General features: G+C 50.0%; 1 long non-coding RNA gene and 1 pseudogene across 5 annotated transcripts; both read right to left on the bottom strand.

Annotated features, from left to right (window-relative positions):
- Positions 1-4,041: 4,041 nt before the first annotated feature.
- Positions 4,042-17,276, bottom strand: LOC127929745 (uncharacterized). 5 transcript variants are annotated; one of them, XR_008135980.1, is made up of 4 exons: positions 16,787-17,276; positions 10,604-10,801; positions 8,342-8,547; positions 4,042-5,453 (listed from the first exon to the last, which is right to left on the bottom strand). It is a non-coding gene; the product is annotated as an uncharacterized LOC127929745 (long non-coding RNA). The 5 variants fall into 5 exon arrangements; XR_008135981.1 differs by lacking the exon at positions 4,042-5,453 and adding an exon at positions 6,095-6,519; XR_008135979.1 differs by lacking the exon at positions 4,042-5,453 and having other exon boundaries at positions 8,302-8,547.
- Positions 17,277-22,401: 5,125 nt separating this feature from the next.
- On the bottom strand, positions 22,402-23,722 carry LOC127916344 (HIG1 domain family member 2A-like; annotated as a pseudogene).
- Positions 23,723-26,889: the final 3,167 nt, after the last annotated feature.

The raw sequence follows: 26,889 nt of genomic DNA, 5'->3' as shown, positions 1-26,889 counted from the left end.
TCTCTCTCTCTCTCTCTCTCTCTCTCTCTCTCTGCATCTCTCTCTCTCTGCATCTCTCTCTCTCTCTGCATCTCTCTCTCTCTCTCTCTCTGCATCTCTCTCTCTTTCTCTCTCTCTGCATCTCTCTTTCTCTCTCTCTGCATCTCTCTCTCTCTGCATCTCTCTTTCTCTCTCTCTTTCTCTCTCTCTCTCTGCATCTCTCTCTCTCTCTTCTCTCTCTCTCTCTGCATCTCTCTCTCTCTCTCTCTCTCTCTCAATAAGTGTTTTGTAATTTTATAAAATACCAGATTAGTTTCATCTCCACTGTAATTTGTATTTTATTTCATGTGTAAAGGTCTAACATGTCCTGTTCAGGAACTACATATGGAGTAGATTGTAAACCACCTATGCCTGTTTGTTTTTTAAAATTAAGAATGGAATAATTGACCTATTCATTCACAGTTGAATGATATTCCTAACTGTTTATTTAACGGTAGCTAGTAGTAACTGTTTATTTAACGGTAGCTAGTAGTAACTGTTTATTTAACGGTAGCTAGTAGTAACTGTTTATTTAACGGTAGCTAGTAGTAGTAACTGTTTATTTAACGGTAGCTAGTAGTAGTAACTGATTATTTAACGGTAGCTAGTAGTAACTGATTATTTAACGGTAGCTAGTAGTAGTAACTGTTTATTTAACGGTAGCTAGTAGTAACTGTAACTGTTTATTTAACGGCTAGTAGTAGTAGCTAGTAGTAACTGTTTATTTAATGGTAGCTAGTAGTAGTAACTGTTTATTTAACGGTAGCTAGTAGTAGTAACTGTTTATTTAACGGTAGCTAGTAGTAGTAACTGTTTATTTAACGGTAGCTAGTAGTAGTAACTGTTTATTTAACGGTAGCTAGTAGTAGTAACTGTTTATTTAACGGTAGCTAGTAGTAGTAACTGTTTATTTAACGGTAGCTAGTAGTAGTAACTGTTTAACGGTAGCTAGTAGTAGTAACTGTTTATTTAACGGTAGCTAGTAGTAGTAACTGTTTATTTAACGGTAGCTAGTAGTAGTAACTGTTTATTTAACGGTAGCTAGTAGTAACTGTTTATTTAACGGTAGCTAGTAGTAGTAACTGTTTATTTAACGGTAGCTAGTAGTAGTAACTGTTTATTTAACGGTAGCTAGTAGTAGTAACTGTTTATTTAACGGTAGCTAGTAGTAACTGTTTATTTAACGGTAGCTAGTAGTAACTGATTATTTAACGGTAGCTAGTAGTAACTGTTTATTTAACGGTAGCTAGTAGTAACTGTTTATTTAACGGTAGCTAGTAGTAGTAACTGTTTATTTAACGGTAGCTAGTAGTAACTGTTTATTTAACGGTAGCTAGTAGTAACTGTTTATTTAACGGTAGCTAGTAGTAGTAACTGTTTATTTAACGGTAGCTAGTAGTAGTAACTGATTATTTAACGGTAGCTAGTAGTAGTAACTGTTTATTTAACGGTAGCTAGTAGTAGTAACTGTTTATTTAACGGTAGCTAGTAGTAGTAACTGTTTATTTAACGGTAGCTAGTAGTAACTGTTTATTTAACGGTAGCTAGTAGTAGTAACTGATTATTTAACGGTAGCTAGTAGTAGTAACTGTTTATTTAACGGTAGCTAGTAGTAGTAACTGTTTATTTAACGGTAGCTAGTAGTAGTAACTGTTTATTTAACGGTAGCTAGTAGTAGTAACTGTTTATTTAACGGTAGCTAGTATTAGTAACTGTTTATTTAACGGTAGCTAGTTTTAACTGTTTATTTAACGGTAGCTAGTAGTAACTGATTATTTAACGGTAGCTAGTAGTAGTAACTGATTATTTAACGGTAGCTAGTAGTAGTAACTGTTTATTTAACGGTAGCTAGTAGTAGTAACTGTTTATTTAACGGTAGCTAGTAGTAACTGTTTATTTAACGGTAGCTAGTAGTAGTAACTGATTATTTAACGGTAGCTAGTAGTAACTGTTTATTTAACGGTAGCTAGTAGTAGTAACTGTTTATTTAACGGTAGCTAGTAGTAGTAACTGTTTATTTAACGGTAGCTAGTAGTAACTGTTTATTTAACGGTAGCTAGTAGTAGTAACTGATTATTTAACGGTAGCTAGTAGTAGTAACTGTTTATTTAACGGTAGCTAGTAGTAGTAACTGATTATTTAACGGTAGCTAGTAGTAGTAACTGTTTATTTAACGGTAGCTAGTAGTAGTAACTGTTTATTTAACGGTAGCTAGTAGTAGTAACTGTTTATTTAACGGTAGCTAGTAGTAATGAGATGCTATGAGCTTGTTGCCTTGTTGAACTTTAAACTCTTCCTTACTCCTGTTAGGGTTTGTTCTTCTGGCCAGATGAATTTCCTTCCCAAGCTAGACTACTTACAGCCTGGTCTCAGATCTGTTTTGTGCAGTCTTGCCAAACGTGACAACGACCCCTTTTATTTAATACATGCGTTCTATGCAATGACCATAGGAGTTGGCGGGACAACACAAACAGATCTGGGACCAGGCTAGACAATACAAACAGATCTGGGACCAGGCTAGACAATACAAACAGATCTGGGACCAGGCTAGACAATACAAACAGATCTGGGACCAGGCTAGACAATACAAACAGATCTGGGACCAGGCTAGACAATACAAACAGATCTGGGACCAGGCTAGACAATACAAACAGATCTGGGACCAGGCTAGACAATACAAACAGATCTGGGACCAGGCTAGACAATACAAACAGATCTGGGACCAGGCTAGACAATACAAACAGATCTGGGACCAGGCTAGACAACACAAACAGATCTGGGATCAGGCTAGACAATACAAACAGATCTGGGATCAGGCTAGACAATACAAACAGATCTGGGATCAGGCTAGACAATACAAACAGATCTGGGACCAGGCTAGACAATACAAACAGATCTGGGATCAGGCTAGACAATACAAACAGATCTGGGACCAGGCTAGACAATACAAACAGATCTGGGATCAGGCTAGACAATACAAACAGATCTGGGACCAGGCTAGACAATACAAACAGATCTGGGACCAGGCTAGACAATACAAACAGATCTGGGATCAGGCTAGACAATACAAACAGATCTGGGATCAGGCTAGACAATACAAACAGATCTGGGACCAGGCTAGACAATACAAACAGATCTGGGACCAGGCTAGACAATACAAACAGATCTGGGACCAGGCTAGACAATACAAACAGATCTGGGACCAGGCTAGACAATACAAACAGATCTGGGACCAGGCTAGACAATACAAACAGATCTGGGACCAGGCTAGACAATACAAACAGATCTGGGACCAGGCTAGACAATACAAACAGATCTGGGATCAGGCTAGACAATACAAACAGATCTGGGACCAGGCTAGACAATACAAACAGATCTGGGACCAGGCTAGACAATACAAACAGATCTGGGACCAGGCTAGACAATACAAACAGATCTGGGACCAGGCTAGACAATACAAACAGATCTGGGACCAGGCTAGACAATACAAACAGATCTGGGACCAGGCTAGACAATGCTGTCCGCTCCCAACAAGTATGTGTCTTCACATCCAACGAATCATTCTGAGGTACATCCTCCGTAAGCATCAGAAGAATTCACATACCAAGGGAGCTTGTTGTGCCAATTGTTTTTAGGCTGTAGATCCTTGGGGAACCACCCCGTCTCCCTGGATAGATCCTACATCACGTCCAACGCATGTGTCTCTTTACCTCGACTTTAGGCACAAGTGGTCACCCTCTCTTGACTTTTCTCACTGTCATTCATGAAGGATAATTCTTCCGAGTTTTTCCAGTGAGACGTCTCGTCTATGCAACATCGGTCTCATGGGATGTAAACCTTTTCTATAGATCTTAGTTCTGTACTGTTTTGAATGACGCACAGTGAGACGACTTGTAGGGAAGAAGGTGTTAATAAATTGTAGCAAATCTGTTGTTTTTTTTTTGTTTCAAAGCACTTTGTTTGTTTGTTGTTGTCTAGTAGCCCACTTGAGTTATGGCTGCATGAGAGAAATGCAACCATTTAAACAGTTATCCTGAAATCAGGTGGTTTTTTAAAATTGTTTTTTTGCCTTAACAAAACATACAGTAACATACTATTATATCATGTGATCTTCCAAACTGTGATTCGGCTTTGATCTGACTTTTATTCAACGATAACCATTCAGAGTTGCCTGCGGACACTGTGGAAGTAGAGAATCCCCACAGAACCTTTAACCCTGGGAAGAAAACGTCCGATCCACAGACACTCTGTTTTTAAAGAGTCCTCATATCATGGTCCAAATTAAACAAGATATCTAGAATGACATGGACATGTTTTTAAACCGTTTGATGAACGCTAGTCTGTTGAGTCATATTTTGAAACCCCCCCCCCCCTTCATTTAAACTGCATTGTCTCAATCTGTGATCAGCTGTTGTCTATTGGGACTATCACACAGAGGAGAATGTTCCACGGGAACTGGAAAACTCATCCATAAACATTCTCAGAAGTTGGCCTGTTTTGGTATTTTATTTTCCTTCTTTTTTTTTTTTAATCAAGCAAAAGGTTTGTGTGAGCATTAAATAAGACTGCAATACACAGTGGGTACTTGGGAAGACTCGAGATAATCGGCGTACTGTTAAAATAAGGAGGACTCTGGGCAGAGAAATGTTCTTGGTGGTACGGTAACCAAAACGGGTTGAGAACCGTTGGACTAACGCTAGAGAAGACCTGAGAAGGTCCTCTGCCTCCCTTACAAGAGCCCCACACTGCCAGGTCATATCTTCACCAGGCCCTATAACAGACCTTATTCCTCTGTTATTTACAAGAGCCCCACACTGCCAGGTCATATCTTCACCAGGCCCTATAACACCCCTTATTCCTCTGTTATTTACAAGAGCCCCACACTGCCAGGTCATATAACACCCCTTATTCACTTACATTGGTCGTAAGAGCCAGATGCTCCATCTTAAATATTATAGCACACAAACGATATAAAAGGGACAGACCCCTATGTGTGTGTGTGTAGATACATTGCTGTGTTTTTTTTTCTTTACCTTTATTTAACTAGGCAAGTCAGTTAATTAATGAAGAACAAATTCTTATTTTCAATGATGGCCTAGGAACAGTGGGTTAACTGCTTGTTCAGGGACAGAACGACAGACCTTGTCAGCTCTGGGGGTTTGAACTTGCAACCTTCCGGTTACTAGTCCAACGCTCTAACCACTAGGCTACCCTGCCGCCTCTACACTCTAACCACTAGGCTACCCTGCCACCTCTACACTAACCACTAGGCTACCCTGCCGCCTCTACACTAACCACTAGGCTACCTGCTAGCCCCCCTCTAACCACTAGGCTACCCTGCCGCCTCTACACTCTAACCACTAGGCTACCCTGCCGCCTCTACACTCTAACCACTAGGCTACCCTGCCGCCTCTACACTCTAACCACTAGGCTACCTGCCGCCTCTACACTCTAACCACTAGGCTACCCTGCCGCCTCTACACTCTAACCACTAGGCTACCCTGCCCCCTCTACACTCTAACCACTAGGCTACCCTGCCGCCTCTACACTCTAACCACTAGGCTACCCTGCCCCCTCTACACTCTAACCACTAGGCTACCCTGCCGCCTCTACACTCTAACCACTAGGCTACCCTGCCCCCTCTACACTCTAACCACTAGGCTACCCTGCCCCCTCTACACTCTAACCACTAGGCTACCCTGCCGCCTCTACACTCTAACCACTAGGCTACCCTGCCCCCTCTACACTCTAACCACTAGGCTACCCTGCCGCCTCTACACTCTAACCACTAGGCTACCCTGCCCCCTCTACACTCTAACCACTAGGCTACCCTGCCCCCTCTACACTCTAACCACTAGGCTACCCTGCCGCCTCTACACTCTAACCACTAGGCTACCCTGCCCCCTCTACACTCTAACCACTAGGCTACCACTAGGCTACTATATTTTAAAGTAGTGTCCTTTAAAAATAATAATACTTTGCCTTGGACCTTTTGTATTGGTACAAATATACAAAGGACACTATAGCACACAAACGATATAAAAGGGACAGACCCCTATGTGTGTGTGTAGATACATTGCTGTGTTTTTTTTTCTTTACCTTTATTTAACTAGGCAAGTCAGTTAATTAATGAAGAACAAATTCTTATTTTCAATGATGGCCTAGGAACAGTGGGTTAACTGCTTGTTCAGGGACAGAACGACAGACCTTGTCAGCTCTGGGGGTTTGAACTTGCAACCTTCCGGTTACTAGTCCAACGCTCTAACCACTAGGCTACCCTGCCGCCTCTACACTCTAACCACTAGGCTACCCTGCCACCTCTACACTAACCACTAGGCTACCCTGCCGCCTCTACACTAACCACTAGGCTACCTGCTAGCCCCCCTCTAACCACTAGGCTACCCTGCCGCCTCTACACTCTAACCACTAGGCTACCCTGCCGCCTCTACACTCTAACCACTAGGCTACCCTGCCGCCTCTACACTCTAACCACTAGGCTACCTGCCGCCTCTACACTCTAACCACTAGGCTACCCTGCCGCCTCTACACTCTAACCACTAGGCTACCCTGCCCCCTCTACACTCTAACCACTAGGCTACCCTGCCGCCTCTACACTCTAACCACTAGGCTACCCTGCCCCCTCTACACTCTAACCACTAGGCTACCTGCCCCCTCTACACTCTAACCACTAGGCTACCCTGCCCCCTCTACACTCTAACCACTAGGCTACCCTGCCGCCTCTACACTCTAACCACTAGGCTACCCTGCCGCCTCTACACTCTAACCACTAGGCTACCCTGCCACCTCTACACTCTAACCACTAGACTACCCTGCCACCTATACACTCTAACCACTAGGCTGCCCTGCCACCTCTACACTCTAACCACTAGGCTACCCTGCCACCTCTACACTCTAACCACTAGACTACCCTGCCACCTCTACACTCTAACCACTAGACTACCCTGCCACCTCTACACTCTAACCACTAGACTACCCTGCCACCTCTACACTCTAACCACTAGACTACCCTGCCACCTCTACACTCTAACCACTAGACTACCCTGCCCCCTCTACACTCTAACCACTAGGCTACCCTGCCCCTAACTACACTCTAACCACTAGGCTACCCTGCCCCCTCTACACTCTAACCACTAGGCTACCCTGCCCCCTCTACACTAACCACTAGGCTACCTGCCACCTCTACACTCTAACCACTAGGCTACCCTGCCCCCTCTACACTCTAACCACTAGGCTACCCTGCCGCCTCTACACTCTAACCACTAGGCTACCCTGCCCCCTCTACACTAACCACTAGGCTACCTGCCACCTCTACACTCTAACCACTAGGCTACCCTGCCCCCTCTACACTAACCACTAGGCTACCTGCCACCTCTACACTCTAACCACTAGGCTACCCTGCCCCCTCTACACTCTAACCACTAGGCTACCCTGCCCCCTCTACACTCTAACCACTAGGCTACCCTGCCGCCTCTACACTCTAACCACTAGGCTACCCTGCCCCCTCTACACTAACCACTAGGCTACCTGCCACCTCTACACTCTAACCACTAGGCTACCCTGCCCCCTCTACACTCTAACCACTAGGCTACCCTGCCCCCTCTACACTCTAACCACTAGGCTACCTGCCACCTCTACACTCTAACCACTAGGCTACCCTGCCCCTCTACACTCTAACCACTAGGCTACCCTGCCCCCTCTACACTCTAACCACTAGGCTACCCTGCCCCCTCTACACTCTAACCACTAGGCTACCCTGCCGCCCTCTACACTCTAACCACTAGGCTACCTGTCCCCTCTACACTCTAACCACTAGGCTACCTGCCTCCTCTACACTCTAACCACTAGGCTACCCTGCCCCCTCTACACTCTAACCACTAGGCTACCCTGCCGCCTCTACACTCTAACCACTAGGCTACCCTGCCCCCTCTACACTAACCACTAGGCTACCTGCCACCTCTACACTCTAACCACTAGGCTACCCTGCCCCCTCTACACTCTAACCACTAGGCTACCCTGCCCCCTCTACACTCTAACCACTAGGCTACCTGCCACCTCTACACTCTAACCACTAGGCTACCCTGCCCCCTCTACACTCTAACCACTAGGCTACCTGCCACCTCTACACTCTAACCACTAGGCTACCTGCCTCCTCTACACTCTAACCACTAGGCTACCCTGCCCCCTCTACACTCTAACCACTAGGCTACCTGCTACACTCTAACCACTAGGCTACACACTCTAACCACTCCCTAACCAACCACTAGGCTACCCTGCCGCCTCTACACTCTAACCACTAGGCTACCCTGCCGCCTCTACACTCTAACCACTAGGCTACCCTGCCCCCTCTACACTCTAACCACTAGGCTACCCTGCCGCCTCTACACTCTAACCACTAGGCTACCCTGCCGCCTCTACACTCTAACCACTAGGCTACCCTGCCGCCTCTACACTCTAACCACTAGGCTACCCTGCCCCCTCTACACTCTAACCACTAGGCTACCCTGCCGCCTCTACACTCTAACCACTAGGCTACCCTGCCCCCTCTACACTAACCACTAGGCTACCTGCCACCTCTACACTCTAACCACTAGGCTACCCTGCCCCCTCTACACCCTAACCACTAGGCTACCCTGCCGCCTCTACACTCTAACCACTAGGCTACCTGCCACCTCTACACTCTAACCACTAGGCTACCCTGCCCCCTCTACACTCTAACCACTAGACTACCTGCCACCTCTACACTCTAACCACTAGGCTACCTGCCTCCTCTACACTCTAACCACTAGGCTACCCTGCCGCCTCTACACTCTAACCACTAGGCTACCTGCCCCCTCTACACCCTAACCACTAGGCTACCCTGCCCCCTCTACACTCTAACCACTAGGCTACCCTGCCACCTCTACACTCTAACCACTAGGTTACCCTGCCGCCTCCACACTCTAACCACAAGGCTACCCTTCCCCCTCTACCCTCAAACCCCTAGGCTACCCTGCCCCCTCTACCCTCTAACCACTAGGCTACCCTGCCGCCTCTACACTCTAACCACTAGGCTACCCTGCCGCCTCTACACTCTAACCACTTGGCTACCCTGCCGCCTCTACACTCTAACCACTAGACTACCCTGCCACCTCTACACTCTAACCACTAGACTACCCTGCCACCTCTACACTCTAACCACTAGACTACCCTGCCACCTCTACACTCTAACCACTAGGCTACCCTGCCGCCTCTACACTCTAACCACTAGACTACCCTGCCACCTCTACACTCTAACCACTAGACTACCCTGCCACCTCTACACTCTAACCACTAGACTACCCTGCCACCTCTACACTCTAACCACTAGACTACCCTGCCACCTCTACACTCTAACCACTAGACTACCCTGCCCCCTCTACACTCTAACCACTAGGCTACCCTGCCCCTAACTACACTCTAACCACTAGGCTACCCTGCCCCCTCTACACTCTAACCACTAGGCTACCCTGCCGCCTCTACACTCTAACCACTAGGCTACCCTGCCCCCTCTACACTAACCACTAGGCTACCTGCCACCTCTACACTCTAACCACTAGGCTACCCTGCCCCCTCTACACTCTAACCACTAGGCTACCCTGCCGCCTCTACACTCTAACCACTAGGCTACCCTGCCCCCTCTACACTAACCACTAGGCTACCTGCCACCTCTACACTCTAACCACTAGGCTACCCTGCCCCCTCTACACTAACCACTAGGCTACCTGCCACCTCTACACTCTAACCACTAGGCTACCCTGCCCCCTCTACACTCTAACCACTAGGCTACCCTGCCCCCTCTACACTCTAACCACTAGGCTACCCTGCCGCCTCTACACTCTAACCACTAGGCTACCCTGCCCCCTCTACACTCTAACCACTAGGCTACCCTGCCGCCTCTACACTCTAACCACTAGGCTACCCTGCCGCCTCTACACTCTAACCACTAGGCTACCCTGCCGCCTCTGCACTCTAACCACTAGGCTACCCTGCCACCTCTACACTCTAACCACTAGACTACCCTGCCACCTCTACACTCTAACCACTAGACTACCCTGCCACCTCTACACTCTAACCACTAGGCTACCCTGCCGCCTCTACACTCTAACCACTAGACTACCCTGCCACCTCTACACTCTAACCACTAGACTACCCTGCCACCTCTACACTCTAACCACTAGACTACCCTGCCCCCTCTACACTAACCACTAGGCTACCTGCCACCTCTACACTCTAACCACTAGGCTACCCTGCCCCTCTACACTCTAACCACTAGGCTACCCTGCCCCCTCTACACTCTAACCACTAGGCTACCTGCCACCTCTACACTCTAACCACTAGGCTACCCTGCCCCCTCTACACTCTAACCACTAGGCTACCTGCCACCTCTACACTCTAACCACTAGGCTACCTGCCACCTCTACACTCTAACCACTAGGCTACCCTGCCCCCTCTACACTCTAACCACTAGGCTACCTGCCCCCTCTACACTCTAACCACTAGGCTACCCTGCCCCCTCTACACTCTAACCACTAGGCTACCCTGCCACCTCTACACTCTAACCACTAGGCTACCCTGCCGCCTCTACACTCTAACCACTAGGCTACCCTGCCGCCTCTACACTCTAACCACTAGGCTACCCTGCCCCCTCTACACTCTAACCACTAGGCTACCCTGCCGCCTCTACACTCTAACCACTAGGCTACCCTGCCGCCTCTACACTCTAACCACTAGGCTACCCTGCCGCCTCTACACTCTAACCACTAGACTACCCTGCCACCTCTACACTCTAACCACTAGACTACCCTGCCACCTCTACACTCTAACCACTAGACTACCCTGCCACCTCTACACTCTAACCACTAGGCTACCCTGCCGCCTCTACACTCTAACCACTAGACTACCCTGCCACCTCTACACTCTAACCACTAGACTACCCTGCCACCTCTACACTCTAACCACTAGACTACCCTGCCACCTCTACACTCTAACCACTAGACTACCCTGCCACCTCTACACTCTAACCACTAGACTACCCTGCCCCCTCTACACTCTAACCACTAGGCTACCCTGCCCCTAACTACACTCTAACCACTAGGCTACCCTGCCCCCTCTACACTCTAACCACTAGGCTACCCTGCCGCCTCTACACTCTAACCACTAGGCTACCCTGCCCCCTCTACACTAACCACTAGGCTACCTGCCACCTCTACACTCTAACCACTAGGCTACCCTGCCCCCTCTACACTCTAACCACTAGGCTACCCTGCCGCCTCTACACTCTAACCACTAGGCTACCCTGCCCCCTCTACACTAACCACTAGGCTACCTGCCACCTCTACACTCTAACCACTAGGCTACCCTGCCCCCTCTACACTAACCACTAGGCTACCTGCCACCTCTACACTCTAACCACTAGGCTACCCTGCCCTCTACACTCTAACCACTAGGCTACCCTGCCCCCTCTACACTCTAACCACTAGGCTACCCTGCCGCCTCTACACTCTAACCACTAGGCTACCCTGCCCCCTCTACACTAACCACTAGGCTACCTGCCACCTCTACACTCTAACCACTAGGCTACCCTGCCCCCTCTACACTCTAACCACTAGGCTACCCTGCCCCCTCTACACTCTAACCACTAGGCTACCTGCCACCTCTACACTCTAACCACTAGGCTACCCTGCCCTCTACACTCTAACCACTAGGCTACCCTGCCCCCTCTACACTCTAACCACTAGGCTACCCTGCCCCCTCTACACTCTAACCACTAGGCTACCCTGCCGCCCTCTACACTCTAACCACTAGGCTACCTGTCCCCTCTACACTCTAACCACTAGGCTACCTGCCTCCTCTACACTCTAACCACTAGGCTACCCTGCCCCCTCTACACTCTAACCACTAGGCTACCCTGCCGCCTCTACACTCTAACCACTAGGCTACCCTGCCCCCTCTACACTAACCACTAGGCTACCTGCCACCTCTACACTCTAACCACTAGGCTACCCTGCCCCCTCTACACTCTAACCACTAGGCTACCTGCCACCTCTTACACTCTAACCACTAGGCTACCCTGCCGCCTCTACACTCTAACCACTAGGCTACCCTGCCCCCTCTACACTCTAACCACTAGGCTACCCTGACCCCTCTACACTCTAACCACTAGGCTACCCTGCCCCCTCTACACTCTAACCACTAGGCTACCTGCCACCTCTTACACTCTAACCACTAGGCTACCCTGCCGCCTCTACACTCTAACCACTAGGCTACCCTGCCCCCTCTACACTCTAACCACTAGGCTACCCTGACCCTCTACACTCTAACCACTAGGCTACCCTGCCCCCTCTACACTCTAACCACTAGGCTACCTGCCACCTCTACACTCTAAACACTAGGCTACCTGCCACCTCTACACTCTAACCACTAGGCTACCTGCCACCTCTACACTCTAACCACTAGGCTACTTGCCCCCTCTACACTCTAACCACTAGGCTACCCTACCCCCTCTACACTCTAACCACTAGGCTACCTACCCCCTCTACACTCTAACCACTAGGCTACCCTGCCCCCTCTACACTCTAACCACTAGGCTACCCTGCCGCCTCTACACTCTAACCACTAGGCTACCCTGCCGCCTCTACACTCTAACCACTAGGCTACCCTGCCGCCTCTACACTCTAACCACTAGGCTAACCACTAGGCTACCCTGCCCCCTCTACACTCTAACCACTAGGCTACCTGCCCCCTCTACACTCTAACCACTAGGCTACCCTGCCCCCTCTACACTCTAACCACTAGGCCACCCTGCCCCCTCTACACTCTAACCACTAGGCTACCTGCCACCTCTACACTCTAACCACTAGACTACCCTGCCACCTCTACACTCTAACCACTAGACTACCCTGCCACCTCTACACTCTAACCACTAGGCTACCCTGCCCCCTCTACACTCTAACCACTAGGCTACCTGCCCCCTCTACACTCTAACCACTAGGCTACCCTGCCACCTCTACACTCTAACCACTAGGCTACCCTGCCGCCTCTACACTCTAACCACTAGACTACCCTGCCACCTCTACACTCTAACCACTAGACTACCCTGCCACCTCTACACTCTAACCACTAGACTACCCTGCCACCTCTACACTCTAACCACTAGACTACCCTGCCACCTCTACACTCTAACCACTAGACTACCCTGCCCCCTACACTCTAACCACTAGGCTACCCTGCCCCCTCTACACTCTAACCACTAGGCTACCCTGCCGCCTCTACACTCTAACCACTAGGCTACCCTGCCCCCTCTACACTAACCACTAGGCTACCTGCCACCTCTACACTCTAACCACTAGGCTACCCTGCCCCCTACACTCTAACCACTAGGCTACCCTGCCGCCTCTACACTCTAACCACTAGGCTACCCTGCCCCCTCTACACTAACCACTAGGCTACCTGCCACCTCTACACTCTAACCACTAGGCTACCCTGCCCCCTCTACACTAACCACTAGGCTACCTGCCACCTCTACACTCTAACCACTAGGCTACCCTGCCCCTCTACACTCTAACCACTAGGCTACCCTGCCCCCTCTACACTCTAACCACTAGGCTACCCTGCCGCCTCTACACTCTAACCACTAGGCTACCCTGCCCCCTCTACACTAACCACTAGGCTACCTGCCACCTCTACACTCTAACCACTAGGCTACCCTGCCCCCTCTACACTCTAACCACTAGGCTACCCTGCCCCTCTACACTCTAACCACTAGGCTACCCTGCCGCCTCTACACTCTAACCACTAGGCTACCCTGCCCCCTCTACACTAACCACTAGGCTACCTGCCACCTCTACACTCTAACCACTAGGCTACCCTGCCCCCTACACTAACCACTAGGCTACCTGCCACCTCTACACTCTAACCACTAGGCTACCCTGCCCCCTCTACACTCTAACCACTAGGCTACCCTGCCCCCTCTACACTCTAACCACTAGGCTACCCTGCCGCCTCTACACTCTAACCACTAGGCTACCCTGCCCCCTCTACACTAACCACTAGGCTACCTGCCACCTCTACACTCTAACCACTAGGCTACCCTGCCCCCTCTACACTCTAACCACTAGGCTACCCTGCCCCCTCTACACTCTAACCACTAGGCTACCTGCCACCTCTACACTCTAACCACTAGGCTACCCTGCCCTCTACACTCTAACCACTAGGCTACCCTGCCCCCTCTACACTCTAACCACTAGGCTACCCTGCCGCCCTCTACACTCTAACCACTAGGCTACCTGTCCCCTCTACACTCTAACCACTAGGCTACCTGCCTCCTCTACACTCTAACCACTAGGCTACCCTGCCCCCTCTACACTCTAACCACTAGGCTACCCTGCCGCCTCTACACTCTAACCACTAGGCTACCCTGCCCCCCTCTACACTAACCACTAGGCTACCTGCCACCTCTACACTCTAACCACTAGGCTACCCTGCCCCCTCTACACTCTAACCACTAGGCTACCCTGCCCCCTCTACACTCTAACCACTAGGCTACCTGCCACCTCTACACTCTAACCACTAGGCTACCCTGCCCCTCTACACTCTAACCACTAGGCTACCTGCCACCTCTACACTCTAACCACTAGGCTACCCTGCCCCCTCTACACTCTAACCACTAGGCTACCTGCCTCCTCTACACTCTAACCACTAGGCTACCCTGCCTCCTCTACACTCTAACCACTAGGCTACCCTGCCCCCTCTACACTAACCACTAGGCTACCTGCCACCTCTACACTCTAACCACTAGGCTACCCTGCCCCCTCTACACTCTAACCACTAGGCTACCCTGCCCCCTCTACACTCTAACCACTAGGCTACCTGCCACCTCTACACTCTAACCACTAGGCTACCCTGCCCCCTCTACACTCTAACCACTAGGCTACCTGCCACCTCTACACTCTAACCACTAGGCTACCCTGCCCCCTCTACACTCTAACCACTAGGCTACCTGCCTCCTCTACACTCTAACCACTAGGCTACCCTGCCTCCTCTACACTCTAACCACTAGGCTACCCTGCCCCCTCTACACTAACCACTAGGCTACCTGCCACCTCTACACTCTAACCACTAGGCTACCCTGCCCCCTCTACACTCTAACCACTAGGCTACCCTGCCCCCTCTACACTCTAACCACTAGGCTACCTGCCACCTCTACACTCTAACCACTAGGCTACCCTGCCCCCTCTACACTCTAACCACTAGGCTACCTGCCACCTCTACACTCTAACCACTAGGCTACCCTGCCCCTCTACACTCTAACCACTAGGCTACCTGCCTCCTCTACACTCTAACCACTAGGCTACCCTGCCCCCTCTACACTCTAACCACTAGGCTACCCTGCCCCCTCTACACTCTAACCACTAGGCTACCCTGCCCCCTCTACACTCTAACCACTAGGCTACCTGCCGCCTCTACACTCTAACCACTAGGCTACCCTGCCCTCTACACTCTAACCACTAGGCTACCTGCCACCTCTACACTCTAACCACTAGGCTACCCTGCCCCCTCTACACTCTAACCACTAGGCTACCTGCCACCTCTACACTCTAACCACTAGGCTACCCTGCCCCCTCTACACTCTAACCACTAGGCTACCTGCCACCTCTTACACTCTAACCACTAGGCTACCCTGCCCCTCTACACTCTAACCACTAGGCTACCTGCCACCTCTACACTCTAAACACTAGGCTACCTGCCACCTCTACACTCTAACCACTAGGCTACCTGCCACCTCTACACTCTAACCACTAGGCTACCTGCCTCCTCTACACTCTAACCACTAGGCTACCCTGCCCCCTCTACACTCTAACCACTAGGCTACCTGCCCCCTCTACACTCTAACCACTAGGCTACCCTGCCCCCTCTACACTCTAACCACTAGGCTACCCTGCCGCCTCTACACTCTAACCACTAGGCTACCCTGCCGCCTCTACACTCTAACCACTAGGCTACCCTGCCGCCTCTACACTCTAACCACTAGGCTACCCTGCCCCCTCTACACTCTAACCACTAGGCTACCCTGCCGCCTCTACACTCTAACCACTAGGCTACCCTGCCGCCTCTACACTCTAACCACTAGGCTACCCTGCCGCCTCTACACTCTAACCACTAGGCTACCCTGCCACCTCTACACTCTAACCACTAGACTACCCTGCCACCTCTACACTCTAACCACTAGACTACCCTGCCACCTCTACACTCTAACCACTAGGCTACCCTGCCGCCTCTACACTCTAACCACTAGACTACCCTGCCACCTCTACACTCTAACCACTAGACTACCCTGCCACCTCTACACTCTAACCACTAGACTACCCTGCCCCCTCTACACTAACCACTAGGCTACCTGCCACCTCTACACTCTAACCACTAGGCTACCCTGCCCCCTCTACACTCTAACCACTAGGCTACCCTGCCCCCTCTACACTCTAACCACTAGGCTACCTGCCACCTCTACACTCTAACCACTAGGCTACCCTGCCACCTCTACACTCTAACCACTAGGCTACCTGCCTCCTCTACACTCTAACCACTAGGCTACCTGCCTCCTCTACACTCTAACCACTAGGCTACCCTGCCGCCTCTACACTCTAACCACTAGGCTACCTGCCCCCTCTACACTCTAACCACTAGGCTACCCTGCCCCCTCTACACTCTAACCACTAGGCTACCCTGCCACCTCTACACTCTAACCACTAGGCTACCCTGCCGCCTCTACACTCTAACCACTAGGCTACCCTGCCGCCTCTACACTCTAACCACTAGGCTACCCTGCCCCCTCTACACTCTAACCACTAGGCTACCCTGCCGCCTCTACACTCTAACCACTAGGCTACCCTGCCGCCTCTACACTCTAACCACTAGGCTACCCTGCCGCCTCTACACTCTAACCACTAGACTACCCTGCCACCTCTACACTCTAACCACTAGACTACCCTGCCACCTCTACACTCTAACCACTAGACTACCCTGCCACCTCTACACTCTAACCACTAGGCTACCCTGCCGCCTCTACACTCTAACCACTAGACTACCCTGCCACCTCTACACTCTAACCACTAGACTACCCTGCCACCTCTACACTCTAACCACTAGACTACCCTGCCACCTCTACACTCTAACCACTAGACTACCCTGCCACCTCTACACTCTAACCACTAGACTACCCTGCCCCCTCTACACTCTAACCACTAGGCTACCCTGCCCCTAACTACACTCTAACCACTAGGCTACCCTGCCCCCTCTACACTCTAACCACTAGGCTACCCTGCCGCCTCTACACTCTAACCACTAGGCTACCCTGCCCCCTCTACACTAACCACTAGGCTACCTGCCACCTCTACACTCTAACCACTAGGCTACCCTGCCCCCTCTACACTCTAACCACTAGGCTACCCTGCCGCCTCTACACTCTAACCACTAGGCTACCCTGCCCCCTCTACACTAACCACTAGGCTACCTGCCACCTCTACACTCTAACCACTAGGCTACCCTGCCCCCTCTACACTAACCACTAGGCTACCTGCCACCTCTACACTCTAACCACTAGGCTACCCTGCCCCCTCTACACTCTAACCACTAGGCTACCCTGCCCCCTCTACACTCTAACCACTAGGCTACCCTGCCGCCTCTACACTCTAACCACTAGGCTACCCTGCCCCCTCTACACTAACCACTAGGCTACCTGCCACCTCTACACTCTAACCACTAGGCTACCCTGCCCCCTCTACACTCTAACCACTAGGCTACCCTGCCCCCTCTACACTCTAACCACTAGGCTACCTGCCACCTCTACACTCTAACCACTAGGCTACCCTGCCGCCTCTACACTCTAACCACTAGGCTACCCTGCCCCCTCTACACTCTAACCACTAGGCTACCCTCCCCCCTCTACACTCTAACCACTAGGCTACCCTGCCGCCCTCTACACTCTAACCACTAGGCTACCTGTCCCCTCTACACTCTAACCACTAGGCTACCTGCCTCCTCTACACTCTAACCACTAGGCTACCCTGCCCCCTCTACACTCTAACCACTAGGCTACCCTGCCGCCTCTACACTCTAACCACTAGGCTACCCTGCCCCCTCTACACTAACCACTAGGCTACCTGCCACCTCTACACTCTAACCACTAGGCTACCCTGCCCCCTCTACACTCTAACCACTAGGCTACCTGCCACCTCTTACACTCTAACCACTAGGCTACCCTGCCGCCTCTACACTCTAACCACTAGGCTACCCTGCCCCCTCTGCACTCTAACCACTAGGCTACCCTGACCCTCTACACTCTAACCACTAGGCTACCCTGCCCCCTCTACACTCTAACCACTAGGCTACCTGCCACCTCTTACACTCTAACCACTAGGCTACCCTGCCGCCTCTACACTCTAACCACTAGGCTACCCTGCCCCCTCTACACTCTAACCACTAGGCTACCCTGACCCCTCTACACTCTAACCACTAGGCTACCCTGCCCCCTCTACACTCTAACCACTAGGCTACCTGCCACCTCTACACTCTAAACACTAGGCTACCTGCCACCTCTACACTCTAACCACTAGGCTACCTGCCACCTCTACACTCTAACCACTAGGCTACCTGCCTCCTCTACACTCTAACCACTAGGCTACCCTGCCCCCTCTACACTCTAACCACTAGGCTACCTGCCCCCTCTACACTCTAACCACTAGGCTACCCTGCCCCCTCTACACTCTAACCACTAGGCTACCCTGCCGCCTCTACACTCTAACCACTAGGCTACCCTGCCGCCTCTACACTCTAACCACTAGGCTACCCTGCCGCCTCTACACTCTAACCACTAGGCTAACCACTAGGCTACCCTGCCCCCTCTACACTCTAACCACTAGGCTACCTGCCCCCTCTACACTCTAACCACTAGGCTACCCTGCCCCTCTACACTCTAACCACTAGGCTACCCTGCCGCCTCTACACTCTAACCACTAGGCTACCCTGCCCCCTCTACACTCTAACCACTAGGCTACCCTGCCGCCTCTACACTCTAACCACTAGGCTACCCTGCCACCTCTACACTCTAACCACTAGGCTACCCTGCCACCTCTACACTCTAACCACTAGACTACCCTGCCACCTCTACACTCTAACCACTAGACTACCCTGCCACCTCTACACTCTAACCACTAGGCTACCCTGCCACCTCTACACTCTAACCACTAGACTACCCTGCCACCTCTACACTCTAACCACTAGACTACCCTGCCACCTCTACACTCTAACCACTAGACTACCCTGCCACCTCTACACTCTAACCACTAGACTACCCTGCCACCTCTACACTCTAACCACTAGACTACCCTGCCCCCTCTACACTCTAACCACTAGGCTACCCTGCCCCCTCTACACTCTAACCACTAGGCTACCCTGCCGCCTCTACACTCTAACCACTAGGCTACCCTGCCCCCTCTACACTAACCACTAGGCTACCTGCCACCTCTACACTCTAACCACTAGGCTACCCTGCCCCCTCTACACTCTAACCACTAGGCTACCCTGCCGCCTCTACACTCTAACCACTAGGCTACCCTGCCCCCTCTACACTAACCACTAGGCTACCTGCCACCTCTACACTCTAACCACTAGGCTACCCTGCCCCTCTACACTAACCACTAGGCTACCTGCCACCTCTACACTCTAACCACTAGGCTACCCTGCCCCCTCTACACTCTAACCACTAGGCTACCCTGCCCCCTCTACACTCTAACCACTAGGCTACCCTGCCGCCTCTACACTCTAACCACTAGGCTACCCTGCCCCCTCTACACTAACCACTAGGCTACCTGCCACCTCTACACTCTAACCACTAGGCTACCCTGCCCCCTCTACACTCTAACCACTAGGCTACCCTGCCCCCTCTACACTCTAACCACTAGGCTACCCTGCCGCCTCTACACTCTAACCACTAGGCTACCCTGCCCCCTCTACACTAACCACTAGGCTACCTGCCACCTCTACACTCTAACCACTAGGCTACCCTGCCCCCTCTACACTAACCACTAGGCTACCTGCCACCTCTACACTCTAACCACTAGGCTACCCTGCCCCCTCTACACTCTAACCACTAGGCTACCCTGCCCCCTCTACACTCTAACCACTAGGCTACCCTGCCGCCTCTACACTCTAACCACTAGGCTACCCTGCCCCCTCTACACTAACCACTAGGCTACCTGCCACCTCTACACTCTAACCACTAGGCTACCCTGCCCCCTCTACACTCTAACCACTAGGCTACCCTGCCCCCTCTACACTCTAACCACTAGGCTACCTGCCACCTCTACACTCTAACCACTAGGCTACCCTGCCCCCTCTACACTCTAACCACTAGGCTACCCTGCCCCCTACACTCTAACCACTAGGCTACCCTGCCGCCCTCTACACTCTAACCACTAGGCTACCTGTCCCCTCTACACTCTAACCACTAGGCTACCTGCCTCCTCTACACTCTAACCACTAGGCTACCCTGCCCCCTCTACACTCTAACCACTAGGCTACCCTGCCGCCTCTACACTCTAACCACTAGGCTACCCTGCCCCCTCTACACTAACCACTAGGCTACCTGCCACCTCTACACTCTAACCACTAGGCTACCCTGCCCCCTCTACACTCTAACCACTAGGCTACCCTGCCCCCTCTACACTCTAACCACTAGGCTACCTGCCACCTCTACACTCTAACCACTAGGCTACCCTGCCCCCTCTACACTCTAACCACTAGGCTACCTGCCACCTCTACACTCTAACCACTAGGCTACCCTGCCCCCTCTACACTCTAACCACTAGGCTACCTGCCTCCTCTACACTCTAACCACTAGGCTACCCTGCCTCCTCTACACTCTAACCACTAGGCTACCCTGCCCCCTCTACACTAACCACTAGGCTACCTGCCACCTCTACACTCTAACCACTAGGCTACCCTGCCCCCTCTACACTCTAACCACTAGGCTACCCTGCCCCCTCTACACTCTAACCACTAGGCTACCTGCCACCTCTACACTCTAACCACTAGGCTACCCTGCCCCTCTACACTCTAACCACTAGGCTACCTGCCACCTCTACACTCTAACCACTAGGCTACCCTGCCCCCTCTACACTCTAACCACTAGGCTACCTGCCTCCTCTACACTCTAACCACTAGGCTACCCTGCCTCCTCTACACTCTAACCACTAGGCTACCCTGCCCCCTCTACACTAACCACTAGGCTACCTGCCACCTCTACACTCTAACCACTAGGCTACCCTGCCCCCTCTACACTCTAACCACTAGGCTACCCTGCCCCCTCTACACTCTAACCACTAGGCTACCTGCCACCTCTACACTCTAACCACTAGGCTACCCTGCCCCCTCTACACTCTAACCACTAGGCTACCTGCCACCTCTACACTCTAACCACTAGGCTACCCTGCCCCCTCTACACTCTAACCACTAGGCTACCTGCCTCCTCTACACTCTAACCACTAGGCTACCCTGCCCCCTCTACACTCTAACCACTAGGCTACCCTGCCCCCTCTACACTCTAACCACTAGGCTACCCTGCCCCCTCTACACTCTAACCACTAGGCTACCTGCCACCTCTACACTCTAACCACTAGGCTACCCTGCCCCCTCTACACTCTAACCACTAGGCTACCTGCCACCTCTACACTCTAACCACTAGGCTACCCTGCCCCCTCTACACTCTAACCACTAGGCTACCTGCCACCTCTACACTCTAACCACTAGGCTACCCTGCCCCCTCTACACTCTAACCACTAGGCTACCCTGCCCTCTACACTCTAACCACTAGGCTACCTGCCACCTCTACACTCTAACCACTAGGCTACCCTGCCCCCTCTACACTCTAACCACTAGGCTACCTGCCACCTCTACACTCTAACCACTAGGCTACCTGCAGCAAGTGTTTCACTTGACATGGCTCATACAGCCAACGTGGGACTGACAATACACAGTGTTAAAACATTTTTTAAAAGGTGGTCAGAGTCTTGGAATAATTCTCTGTATTGTACAGAGGTGGATCTCACTAACAGATAAGCAAGTGGTAGTGGGTCGGCTGGCCCGATTTCCTCCTACCCAACCCCCCGAGGGGGGCTTTTGAATATCTGTTCCGTTAGTCTTTCGCCACATTCAAACAACACATTTCATCCACCACCACAACAAGTTGGGACGACCTGAACTTGTCTAATAACAAACCCCTTGTTTTAGTTTGGTTTCCGTTGCAAAAAAGTTTTTGCACTACAAAAATGATTAGAAATCTGATGCTGATCAGTCTTCCTTCAGTGCCGTGGTGAACACGCCGAAGAGGATAGCGACTACAGTGAAGCCTTGTGCGTAGATACGTCCTCTTCATCAGGAGCTGCCGCGTCTTGTTTGAAGGCTCAGTGAGCGTCAATCAACGCTCCAGCTGTACCGAGACAACCTGGAGAGGAGACACAGAATAGAGACAAAAAATTAGGTTTTCCATAACCACTCTTTTAAAATAGATGTGAAAGGAGGAGCATTCAGTAGCTTCCATTTGGGTTTTAAAGTGATCCAAATGCTTCTCTGTTTTGTTTTTGAGAAACCTAAAGGTGTGCAATCATAAATGCATAAAAGAACAGGCCGGTGTCAATCGTAAAGACATTTTAGGCCTGATCGTGTGTAAGGGGGGAGGGTGTTTTTAATTCAGATTGTGTATGCAATTCATTCTGTAACCACATGGGAATGAACCGCTGCAGAGAGCAAGCATGTCCAATGTTGAAGGTCCGATGTTATATTCACATAAAATATTCCATCCCTAACTAGGTTATAGAGACAGTCTGGCCACTGGTCTAGCTGTGTAGTCGAGCACCCAGGGTATGACCCATTGATTGCAATAGTTTACCATTATAATACATGTTTATTATGAAACTCCTTGACAAAAAAGGGCATTGTGGGCCCTGTAATGTTTCATAAATGACCTTTTAGTCTACCTCATGGGTTCCACACGGACACTGTGCATGATACATCTTATAAAAACTAGCTGGCTGTACCAAAGTAAATTGATTGTATGCTATTCCCTACTGTAGCTAACTAGCTACAAAACGGTTGTCTGTCTTTGGTCGTAAAACGCACATGGATGACCAAAATGACTGTCTAGTCGATGCATGAATAATCTAATTCATTAATAGTATACATTGAAGCCGACTAGGATCAGCTGTGGACAGTGGACTCATTACGCAACTCACCTATAGGGACGAACGGGTTCTCCTTCGACTTCCTCGTCAACTTCTCCTGGAACGTCTCTTATCTGGGTCGAGATAAGAGGTGTAAATCCTTCTATAACAAGGGGGCTTGGATATGTCGAGCATTGGTTGTTGGGTCGTTGTCGCTGACTGTTCAGAGACAAACGGGGTAGTGACAGCAGCTGCCATGCCTGTAGAGTGTGTGTTCACGAAGCTACGGTTGCCAGCTACAGAGGAAGGGAATGAATGGTTTGGAACAAAAGACGTTGAAAATATGAGAGATGACCTAATGAGAGTGCTTCTGTAAATATCACATGCTATTCCCAATCTGGCCCTCAAAGCATCACTGTCACCTAATAATCCTCAATTTACAATTGGCTCATTCATTCATCCTTCTCCTCTCCCCTGTAACTATTCTCCAGGTCGTTGCTGCAAATGAGAACGTGTTGTTCTCAGTCAATTTACCTGGTAAAATGACGGATGAATTAATAAATAAAATATTACGCAAAGACTTCCGTTACTAGGGGCCACCTTTGACCAAGTGTAGCAACGTGTTGGAAACTTGAAAGCATAGTCAAATATACTGAACAAAAATATAAACGTAACAATTTCAAGTTACAGTGCATATAAGGAAATCAGTCAATTGAAAGAAATGAATGAGGCCCTAATCTATGGATTTCACATTAGTGTGCTGGGGTGCAGCCAAGGGTGGGCTTGGGTGGGCACTGGGGGAGCCAGGCCCAGCCAATCAGAATGAGTTTTTCCCCACAAAAGGGCTTTATTACAGACAGAAATACTTCTCAGCACCCGTCCTCAGATAATCCCGCAGGTGAAGAAGCCGGATGTGGAGGTTCTGGGCTGGCGTGGTTAGAGGTGTTCTGCGGTTGTGAGACTGGTTGGACGGACTGCCAAATTCTCAAAACAATGTTGGAGGCAGCTTATTGTAGAGAAATTAACATAACATTTTCTGGCAACAGCTCTGCTGGAAGTTCCTGCAGTCAGCATGTCAGTTCCCTCAAAACGTGAGACGTCTGTGGCATTGTGTTGTGTGACAAAACTGCACATTTTAGAGTGGCCTTTTATTGTCCCGAGCACAAGGTGCACCTGTGTAATTATCACGCTGTTTAATCAGTTTATTGATATGCCACACCTGTCAAGTGGATGGATTATCTTGACAAATGCTCACGAACAAGGATGTAAACAATTTGATGGAAATATGCGTTTTGTGAGTATGGAACATTTCTGATGTCTTTAAGTTCAGCTCATGAGACATGGGACCACCACTTTACATGTTACGTTCATATTTTTGTTCAGTGTATATATAGATTGTAACCACACTGTACATCGAACTGATAGGGACATTGATCATGAACAAACGGACACATTTTATCTGACAGATTGTAAGCACTCCTAAATGGTAGGTAGAGGTAGAGGTTTGCATTTGGTCACTGCTACATCGCCAAAGAGTGTTTTACGTATTTGGTCAAAGATTATATTTTATTATTGGCAAGATTGTTGAGTGATCGCTCTAACAATGGAAATACATGTCCTCAAAGATGGAAGGCCTGCTGGAGGAGGTGAGATCGGATATGGGAACAGTGTAGCCAATGAGAGGGCAGATACACCAAAATGCCATTGAATCATTAGTAAGGCCGGGGTTTGAGAAATCAATGAGAGAAGTGAAACATTCTTCCTTTGCCGTTTATTTCCCCGAAATCCACAACCTAGATTCACAACCTAGATCCACAGCCTAGATTCACAACCTAGATCCACAACCTAGATTCACAACCTAGATCCACAGCCTAGATTCACAACCTAGATTCACAACCGAAATCCACAACCTAGATCCACAACCTAGATTCACAACCGAAATCCACAACCTAGATTCACAACCGAAATCCACAACCTAGATTCACAACAGAAATCCACAACCTAGATTCACAACCGAAATCCACAACCTAGATTCACAACCGAAATCCACAACCGAGATTCACAACCGAAATCCACAACCTAGATTCACAACAGAAATCCACAACCTAGATCCACAACCTAGATCCACAACCTAGATCCACAACCTAGATCCACAAACTAGATTCACAACCGAAATCCACAACCTAGATTCACAACAGAAATCCACAGCCTAGATCCACAACCTAGATCCACAACCTAGATCCACAACCTAGATCCACAACCTAGATCCACAAACTAGATTCACAACCGAAATCCACAACCTAGATCCACAGCCTAGATCCACAACCTAGATTCACAACCTAGATCCACAACCTAGATCCACAACCTAGATTCGAGACAACGTCTTAAGTAGTTGAACACGTTATTACTCCAAACCTCGTGAAAGTGACAAACTGAGGCGTTTTCATTTTCTTAAATGGTTTTATTTTATATCGAAGGAGTGCCTTTTGATTTGAGGCCTGCACATAAGCAATTGGGCGCAAGACGACCGTTAGACCTGATGACCCGTTTCTGCACATGAGCTTAGTTAGACAACATCGCCATGACATCTCTTACAAGAGTGATCGGTGATTTCCATTGGAGAAGCAGTTCCTGCTTCATACTCCTACTGTACTGTCTTTGCCGGGAACCCTCGCCGCTTGGGGTGCGTTCGTAAATTCACTCTGGCTATCTACTCCGATTTCAGAGCACTCTCGTCTGAGTGTGCCAGAGGGCAGAATAACTGATGAATTTAGAAACGCTCAACACCCGTTAAATATGGTCGGTGTCAGTAAACGTCCGGGGGAAAAAGTGTGATTAAATTATTGCCTGCAGCACAGTTACAGTCACCAATGCTCTGGATAACATGAAAACAGCCTAACCAGTGTTGTTAGGGAGAGTAAAATGGTAAGAGTGAGGTGTTCTCTCATTTGTGTCTGGGAGTAGCTGGGAAACTAGCCAACGTTAGCTTGACTGCTGTTGTGAGATCAGAATGCTTGGATCAACGCTACTCTTTAGCCAGAGCGTCCAGTATGCTCTCTGAACGCTCCGAGAGCAAAACGCTCTGAATTTACTGACGGACAATCTGACACTGAGTGCACCCTGGCACTCCAGATTAAATTTACGAACACACCCTTGGTTGGAGAGCATCAAAACCTTGCTGCATCATGGGTAAATTGTGACCAACTGACTGGTCTACAAATAATATTGAGTAGCTATTTATGATTCAAGGTGATTTGTAAATTAGTCAGTCTTGTCTTTTAAAGTCGGCTGCAATGTCGAACGCGCCCCATTGTGAAACTTCTATTGATCAAATATAAAGCCTTGTGGAGAAATTATCAATTTACTCTTCAGTTGACCAAATTCGACACTCTCTCGTTAACCTCCATACAAAAATTCCTCACTTCTTGGTCTTATTTTCCTGGATAGATTTTTTGGCAGAGTAACCCTCTCGCTTTGCCTCTTCTCTGTCTTGGTAGTGGATTGGCGAGTAGTGACGGACCGGAAGTTAGACCGAAATTCTTGTCATTTTACCGAAGATGTTATATAACTAATCCAAGATAGATCAGAGCCTTTCATTTCCAATTGGATCAAATTAACC

The sequence above is a fragment of the Oncorhynchus keta genome, chromosome 4, assembly GCF_023373465.1.
Source record: "Oncorhynchus keta strain PuntledgeMale-10-30-2019 chromosome 4, Oket_V2, whole genome shotgun sequence".
NCBI lineage: Eukaryota > Metazoa > Chordata > Actinopteri > Salmoniformes > Salmonidae > Oncorhynchus > Oncorhynchus keta.
Note: the sequence above shows the minus strand (reverse complement) of the source record. Positions and strands in the feature narration are given on the sequence as shown.